Genomic DNA, 7,406 nt, shown 5'->3' with positions numbered 1-7,406 from the left:
ACCCTTAAAGAAATAATCAAAACAAGCATTGGTAAATCAATAGGTCTCACCAATGCGAGATCATTGGCTTTGTCAAAGTTTTTTTAGTGCCATGTTGTACAACAGCGTGGTTGAACGGGAAAAGAAAAGTGCTATAACACGTTCAGCAACGTGGAAGGGGGGCAAGTAACAACGGGCAAGTAATGATGCAGGAGGGAGGAAACAGGGGAACAAGCAACAACGACGGAGGAAAAAAAAGTACTCCGGAAAGAGAAAAATATTCTTCAATTTCAGCACCAGCAGGACACTAATCAAAAAATAAGCGATCAATAATTGGTCCATGCTGCAGAAAGGGAGAAACAAATGCACAGGCAATTAAACAGACATGTGCTGACCAACCAGGAGTCTGCAATTAAGTGTGACAATGAAATCACAAAGGCTAAGCAAAGGCTGGCCTCCAAGTTCCCTTTCAGTCAACAAAATGTATTGCAAGCGCGGAAAGACCTAAAACAGTTTATCAGGATGTCAGAAACAAACGAAACAGCAAGAAGAAAAAACAATGACAGAAGATAGCGTATGTAACAAAGATCAAACCTGTCCTACATGTCTGCGCAGAGGAGGGAAGACATCACAGTAGTTAATGGGGCTCAGGAAGAACTCTACCATTTGCAATTGCAAATCCATGGTTCTCTTCTCTTTCAGCAATCAGTTATTTTATCTTGTGAAATTGTGTCATCAGAATCGGAAGGGATATGAAATATAAGACTATGGGTCTATGGGTGCAGCTAACAGGAAAAATCATCCCCCATGCAAACAGTGCATATATCAGTTTGTGCAACGTACATGCACCAGATTGTCAGCAATGAGTAAAAATATAGGTGTAGTATCATGTTCAGTCATTTGCGCGTGACTCTAAACAGCCCCTTAGGATGAAAAGTTTGAACAGTCAGATAAGACAATAGCATTAAAAGGCACAAAGACATCTTTGGTACCAGGCAATCTGAGCCCATAAAAGTTCTCATTACGCGGTAGAAATGCCAAGCCAAAATTACTAATTCCAGCGGCCTCTCTAACCATAGCTCTGCAGATTCAGAGATAAAGTACTGAGCTAGGAATAATGTGCTTGACTGAAACAACCAGGTATTTTGACAGTCCTGTGGACCTCCGGCCCTCGGTCTAGGTCCACTCCCCGCAGCTCCGCTGTGCAGTCTCTTGACTCCAGACCCCGACCTCCTCCTCGGGATGTTCGAGGCTGCTGCCCGCTCCTGTGCCTGCTGCCCATTCCAACTGGGACCAGACTGCCTGCAGCCACTGAAACCTTTCTCAGCCATTTTTTCTTTTCTTAATTTTTCCCTGTTGTGCCACTGTTATTGTGCCCATCTGTGTCTTGCTCTAATTCCACCACAGTTTTTATTTTCTCGTGCCTGCCTGTTCCTTTTGCCCCGGCTGCCCCCGTGGCCACTCCCCCTCAGAATTTCCCCCAGAATACCCCCCCCGGAATTCCCCTGCTCCCGCCTCCCAGCCTCTCCTCCCTCCCACCACCCCTATTTAATGGCTGCCGCTCCCTCAACACCTTCAGGAAGACCCTCAAGACCTGGCTCTTCGGCTAAACAAATATGATGAACCCCCACCCCCCCTCAGCGCCTTGAGGCCCTGACGGGTGAGTAGCATGCTTACAATTCCCTGATTGATTGATTGATTGATTGACATATACTACCTTCTCAGAGAAGGTCATAAATATGAGTGGGAGAGCATGAGGTCACTGTGCAGGGAGATAGAACAGGCAAGGTAGACTCTAACATGTCTGTGGGTGGGACTCCGGTGTAGGAACAGAGATTGGCAAGAGCGCTTTCCCCTGGTGGCTACCACTCTAGCCATTTTGTAATGAGGGCCAAAGTCACAACTCTTTCTACCCACCTGTACCCAGAATTCATTTTGGAACCTTCGACAATTCTGCCTTGCTAATGCCCTGCCTCTTTCTGTTGGTCTTAAAGGATGTCGTAGCTACCCATGGTCTCCCTCTCCTTTCGTTAGGAGACTATGTACAGACAAATTATGGCAATCGGGTAAAGTCTTGTGGAAAATTGAAAAACTAGTTTTCTATGCAAAGCTCTATGGACCTGATTTATGAGACAGTGCTCTGTCTGATGGGTTGGGGAGGACATTACCTCCTCTTTCGTGACAAGCCACTGTCCGTCAGATTTAGAGATCACTGGAAGTCAAGCGGTTATCTCTGCCCTTGAAGGTAGCTGCCGTTCTGGAGGATCATTTTACATTATTTAATGTTTGGTGGATGGCTGCCATTGTTTTCACAGCCACTCACAAAACCTTTCCAAAGTTTTTGTTTTTCAAACTCCCAAACCAGGAATTTGTTTCTGACAAGCAAAAAACCAAAGACCCTCAAACCCTGGGAGTCTCCAACTTGGGTGTGGGGAGGATTATTATTTTGTCCCTCGCCACAAGGATTTTCCTGGCAAATACTGACTGAAAATAAAGACAATATACTGTCCTGCGCAAATAGGGAGAGTGGTGTTATGTCCTTCCTCTAACAGCCTCTATTCCATCAGGCAGTCAGAGTACGTTTTCTGTTGACCAAACCAACAGGGTCTCTGTCGACAGAAAACTTACGGCCTGCCAATCTCTAAATAAAGTGGGTGGACCTACGATTTGGTGGACAGACATTGCATCTGCCATTCTGACAGACTACCATCTCTCAAATTTAGGGTAACAAGACACAATATAGAAAACAAAATACAGAATGGACAGAATATCGAATTCAAAATATAGAATGGACATAATATCGAATGGATATAATATGGTGATTAATAATATCGAAATGCAGGTAAGTAATATCGACTGTCAAAATATCGAAATACATAATAAAGGCATTAAAATATATTGAATTTTTAATAATATCTATTTTTTTTAAAGTGTTTTGTATGTTAGTATATGTGTTAAAAGTGTATATTTCTTTTTTTAAAGTAATGAATTTTATTTTATTTAATTTTGTAACCATAGGGGAATAGGGTGGGAAATAATTTAATTATAGTAAATTAAATATTAATTTTTAGGAGTTATTAATTATTTTTTATGTAATTTTGTGTTTTAGTTCTGTAGCGGGTTGTGGGTTAATAGTGGAATAAGGTGGGAAGTAATTTTATTGGAATTAAGTTTTTTTAAATTTATTTCTTGGTATTGATAATTACATATGTGTTAATTAATTATTAATTGGTAATTAATTTGTATTAATTGATTAATTGATAATTATGTTAATTGTATTAATTTATTATTCAGAGCGGATTGTGGGTTTAATTGTAATTAAGTAACTATTGAAATTATTTTTGTGTATTGATAATTAATTTATTGTTAATTAAATATTCATTGGTTTTTTTTATTACTTATTACATTTTTGGCATTGAAAATTAATTGGTTGTTAATTAAGTATTAATCGGTAATTCCTTTTTAATAAATATTATTTATTGGTATTTATAATTAATTAATTATTAAAAATTTTGTAATTGGTAATTTATTTTAAAACTTTTTTGTTGGTACTGATAATTGCTTTATTTATTTTTTGATTAAATCATTACTTTCCCTACAGTTGCACTCACTGGAGTGGGAATAGTAATTTTTACCCCTATGCTATCCAACGCTTTCCTTACTGTTGCACTCACTGGAGTGGGAATAGTAATTTTTACCTTCTCACTATTCAACTCTTTCCCTACTGTTGCACTCACTGGAGTGGGAATAGTAATTTTTACCCTCCCGCTATCCAACGCTTTCCCTACTGTTGCACTCACTGAAGTGGGAATAGTAATTTTTACCCTCCCGCTATCCAACGCTGATGTAAATTTATTTTTAGAGATTACATGTATTATTTATTAATTTTAGTATTTTTTAATTAATTTGAAGTGTTTTATTTAATCATATTGATTATTTAAGTTAATGTTAATTTTAACATATTTTAAACAATGTTATTTTTTACAAACTATATTTTAAACAAGTATATTTTGTCTTCGATATTTTTGTACTTACCTGTTTGTAGATAGGGAGTTGATATTCTGACCTTCGATATTTTGGTGTCGATATTTTGTCCATTCTATATTTTCATTGTCGATATTTAGTCAGTGATCCCAAATGTAGAGGTGTCTCTGCAGGTATCTCAGTACCTTGATGGGCACCGCCGTCCCAGAGGCTCCTTTCATGTTACTAAAGGTTTGGTGGATGACTGGCATCGGGTTTTGACAGTCATTCGCCAAAATTTTTCAAAATGTATGTTTTTTAGAAACAAACTCTTAAGTGGGAGTAAAGCAGGAGTTTGTTTCTGAAAATAAAAAAAAACTAATGACCCCCTCACCCTAGAAGATCTCTTCAGGGTGTGGGGGTGGTTTTCTTAAGTCCCTCATCGTGGCAGGTTTTTCTTGGTGCCGAAGGACAGAAAAAAACAGACATTACACCCTCCACCCTAAACAGGACAAGTGGTCTAATGTCCTTCCTTCAATGGACCCTCACAGAAACCAACAGGGACGCCATTGACATAGAACCTAGGGTTTGGTGAACAGGTTACTTCATTGCCTTTGTGACAGAGTCCTTTGATAACCTAACTCTAAATCAGGCACTATGCCTCAAGTCTGAACTATTGGAGGAGTGCCGATTGAAGGTTTGACTTGTGTTTGAAGTGTAAGGGTTGGAGTGCAAAGTACAAAAAAAATCTAATAGCCTCACAACGCCTGCTATTTATCACAGCTCATAAACAACACCAGACTTTGGTCTGCAATTGAATCCTTGAAAACGAGGGTGTGTGGATTTCGTGCCTAAGTGGATCAGTGAGCCATACCAATGGATGAGTGCACACCATAGAAATACAAGATAACATAACATACATATAGCATAGGATCACATAGCATAGCATAAAATAAGAGAATAAAATAAGATGGCATACAATAATATAGAACAAAATCAAATAATATAATATAGCATAAAATGTAGAGCTGTGGCAGGAGTGTCTACTACAGGAGATTATAAATTTATTATTTTTAGGGCACAATCTGCCATACAGCGCAGCTGTCTGTTATGGGAAAGACATCGTGTGGAGTTTCAGAAAGTGGACCTAGGAAGGCATTCTGCCTGTCACTTGCCACTGGCTTTGTGGTTAGTAACTCACGTTTTCTAGCTTTCCATTGGCTGGTTTTATTTGCTTTATGCTGTTCAGCTTGAGTTTGTACCTCCCCATACACTATTCCTCCACAAACTCATTTTGCAATAAACAGGCCTACAAATCTTGTTCTTATCTCATCACGTTTGTTGGGCATTCAAAAACTGAGGTCAAATGTCAGGTGCTGCCTCGAAGGGCGCTTGTTTTTCCTGTTACAAAAACCTCCCCTCTTCCTCTTGTTCCTAAGGTACCGCCACGTCTGTCAAAAAGCCTTTGATTTTTTGGTACATTGTACACCTATTTATTGTTTCATTTTCCACAGAAGCATGGGAAATTTGACAGTTTGTGTTCATGCTATGTTCTATTCATTGCATGTTTTGAAAACTTTTTTGTCATTGTTAAATTTAAATTGTGTGTTCATATTTGACTCTATGCCAAGATTGCAGTATTTTTTTAAATTTTGTTTTACCCATTTGGTTGTTGGCGAGAGCAGAAAATACAGGTATAATTATATGCGGTACATTCAAAGAATTGGTGTCATAATGGCAAACTAGTCCGTTTATCAATCAGGCTGGTGCCTCTGAAAGGCCGATAGGTGTCCTGTGTCAGACACATTCCATATAAGTGACTCACTCCATCCTGTTTGATCTATCCACAAATCACAGATCAGTGTATGTGCCAGTGTAGGTGTGAGTATATGTATGAAGACTGCTACTGAGCTGCAGGGTTTACAGCATGATGACTGAGCATACCACAGAAAGCTGTCTTAAAATAGCACGTCAGTGTCTCCATAAAGGAATTCTTCGAGAGACAGTGATTTGTTTGAGGGCTGCCAACAAAGAAGCCTTAATTCACCCATTTCCTTCTAGGCTCCTTGCAGTGATGAACCTACGTCACTCTTGGCAACCACCATCACATATGTCACAGAGACTCACATTTCAGCAAAGGGGTGGAGGGTGGGGGCCTCCTAAAGAGTAACTGTCTTTTTATATATCAATGCAGACATACTGGAACCGCAAAAGGAATCCTGCAGAGTTGTGCGTAGTGTGGTGGGATTAAAATACATTTCCTGGAAAATGTAAAATATATGCCTTTATTTATTTATCTGGAACAGGACTTTGCATTCTGAATGTAAGCGTCTCCCCACTGATATATACCACTTAAGATGGCCTTTTCTATAGAATGTATATAGCCAACCAGTAAAACTCAAAAGATGTATTTGAACAATTCATTGGTCAACCTCTAATGCTATTTTGAGCAAAGCACCCAGCAAAAACCTCACCAATGCCTGCATATCTAAGATCCGCTTTGTTTACATGTTGGCAGTCAGCTCAATGGCATAGATGTGCTTGTTCAATGAAAACAAGCATTGGCAAAGCCAATAGGTTTCACCTATGCAAGATCTATTGGCTTTGTCAATGTTTTTTTAGCCATGTTGTACAGCAGCACTGGCTTCAGTGCAGCATGGCTGAAAGGTAAAAAGAAGTGCTATGACGCGGTAAACGCAAGCTGTCTCACGCAGCTTTTTTTCTTTACTTTCAGCCATGTTACAAATGGTTAAGAAACATTGGCAAAGCTAATAGATCTCACATAGGCTTTGCCAATGTTTGGTTATATAGTGGTCATTTCACTTTGTACCTGCTTCATAGATTTTCATGAACAGTGGAAGATACAGTAGAAGGTCTAGATGTCAGTTTCATTGCCCGATGATCTTTAGTGGCAGGATAACAGGCTGGATGGAAGAGCAGGCTGGTAAGTCTTGGAACTGGGGTTCAGAGTGCAAGGGACTCTAGTCAACGAGGAAAACATGAACTTTTAAAACCTATTTCAAATCTCAGAGTCTTCAACGAGCCTGGGGTGTGGATGCAAGGCCCTCAAGCAGAGTATAGTCCCTGGAGTGATTGACCCCAAATCCACTTGTTCACTGAATTAATGGCCACAAGTTAAGCTGGATGAGTCTGTGGCAAATTGAGAGAGGGAGAACTTCATTGTCCGGTTAGCAGATATTTCTGGAAGACCTTGGAGAGGTGAACCTTGCGTGCCATAATTTAGACAGCCTCATAAACAACATAAGGGTTTTTAATGTAGTACCTTTCTCCGATTAGGAGCCCATGTCAGGACCTCAAGGCTTAGGTGATGTGGTCTGCACAACACATCCTTTCAATGGGCTGTACCACACAGTTGTTGCCCCTTTGCTTCTAGGAGATAGGTTTGGAAGTAAATCTGGAGTAGGTTGCATTGGTGCAGATTGCATTGCAGTAATCCATAGGTG

This window comes from Lissotriton helveticus, chromosome 5_1 (genome assembly GCF_964261635.1).
Source record: "Lissotriton helveticus chromosome 5_1, aLisHel1.1, whole genome shotgun sequence".
Lineage (NCBI taxonomy): Eukaryota > Metazoa > Chordata > Amphibia > Caudata > Salamandridae > Lissotriton > Lissotriton helveticus.
The sequence above is the reverse complement of the archived record's forward strand: the minus strand, read 5'-3'. Positions refer to the sequence as shown.